General features: G+C 37.7%; 1 pseudogene; it reads left to right on the top strand.

Annotated features, from left to right (window-relative positions):
• The first annotated feature begins 511 nt into the window (after positions 1-511).
• Positions 512-1,394, top strand: LOC124102008 (small ribosomal subunit protein eS1-like; annotated as a pseudogene).
• Positions 1,395-1,968: the final 574 nt, after the last annotated feature.

The raw sequence follows: 1,968 nt of genomic DNA, 5'->3' as shown, positions 1-1,968 counted from the left end.
AAAGCAGCAATTATAAATATACTCAAGGACGTAAAGGAAAATGGGGACTCTCAGCAAAGAGATGCAAACTCTAAAAGAAAAAGATTATCAAGTGGAAATTCTAGAACTAAAAAGTACTATATTTGATTGAAAAATTCAGTGAACAAAATTAATAGAAGATTGAAGGTGGCAAAGGAAAGGATCACTAAATTGAATATAGATCAATATAAATTGCCCAATGTGAATAACAGAAAGAAAACAGGTCAAAGAAAAATTAATAGAAAATATCAAGCCGTCTAACATATGTGTACTCACAGACCACTTGGAGAGGAGAGAAAGAATGGCAGAAAAAAATCAAAGAAATAACCACAAATTGATGAAAGAATATAACCTTATCATCAAGCAGGATCAAACATATGAGGGATTTTGGGAAATAAAAGACAAGAGGTTACAGTGCTGAGATTCAAAATCCACAAGTGCTGCAATTCTCTGTAATCCTAGAGATCTATATTCAGTGAAAAATGCACTTCAAAAATGGAGGCAAGCCTTTTGGCTCTCTGAGCAGCACCATGGCGGTAGGCAAGAACAAGCGCCTTACAAAAGGCGGCAAGAAGGGAGCCAAGAAGAAAGTGGTTGATCCATTTTCTAAGAAAGATTGGTATGATGTGAAAGCACCAGCAATGTTCAATATAAGAAATATTGGAAAAACATTAGTCACCAGGACCCAGGGAACCAAAATTGCTTCTGATGGCCTCAAGGGTCGGGTGTTTGAAGTGAGTCTTGCTGATCTGCAGAATGATGAAGTTGCATTTAGGAAGTTCAAACTAATTACTGAGGATGTTCAGGGAACAAACTGCCTGACCAACTTCCATGGCATGGATCTTACCCGTGACAAATGTGTTCCATGGTCAAAAAATGGCAGACGATGATCGAGGCTCATGTTGATGTCAAGACTACAGATGGTTATTTGCTGCGTCTATTCTGTGTTGGTTTTACTAAAAAAACGCAACAATCAGATACGGAAGACTTCCTACGCTCAGCACCAGCAGGTCCGCCAAATCCGGAAGAAGATGATGGAAATCATGACCCGGGAAGTGCAGACAAATGACTTGAAAGAAGTTGTCAATAAACTGATTCCAGACAGCATTGGGAAAGACATAGAGAAGGCTTGCCGATCAATTTATCCTCTTCATGATGTCTTTGTTAGAAAAGTAAAAATGCTGAAGAAGCCCAAGTTTGAACTGGGAAAACTCATGGAGCTTCATGGTGAAGGTGGTAGTTCTGGAAAAGCTACAGGAGATGAGACAGGTGCTAAAGTTGAAGGAGCTGATGGATATGAACCACCAGTTCAAGAATCTGTTTAAAATTCAAATTTTTAACAGTGACCAATAAAAAGTCCTATTTGTGAAAAAAAATGGAGGCAAAATAAAGATATTCTTAGATAAAGAAAAGTTGAGAGAAATCAATCCAGTAAACATGACTATAATAAATCATAAAAGCATTCTTCAGACCAAAGATTTAGATATAGAAAAAAATTAAGGGATCTCAAAGTCCTAAATATGCAAGGAATATAAATATTTTTCTCTCAATTTCTTTAAACAAAAACCCTTCAATTTCAGCCATGATGGAGTAACAGGGAATTACCTTCCCTCCATAAACAACTAGAAAACTGAACAAACATATGAAAGCATGTTTTCAACAATGGATAACAGGTGCGTGAGCCTGGGATCCCTGAGAGAAGGGAAATATCAGAGGTCAAATCTGTGAGCTCTGGTTCTCGGCTTGCAGCCACATTCTAAACCAAAGCATAATGTAATAGTCTTGGCAGGTGATGATATAGAGTTCAGTTCAGGAAGGCCCAGATAAGTAGAAGTTGTGCAAGTTAAATAGAAAAAGAGAACCAGAAATTTAGGCAGATGTTCAGTTGAGTCTTGTACATATGTAAAGTTCTAAAAAGGCAGGCAAAGGAAGACTGTGGAGCTACCAACT

Source organism: Marmota monax, unplaced genomic scaffold (genome assembly GCF_021218885.2).
Source record: "Marmota monax isolate L192 unplaced genomic scaffold, Marmota_monax_Labrador192_F-V1.1 WCK01_AAM20220418_F8-fsc00087, whole genome shotgun sequence".
NCBI classification, from domain to species: Eukaryota; Metazoa; Chordata; class Mammalia; order Rodentia; family Sciuridae; genus Marmota; species Marmota monax.
This window is presented reverse-complemented; position numbering and strand designations above follow the sequence as displayed.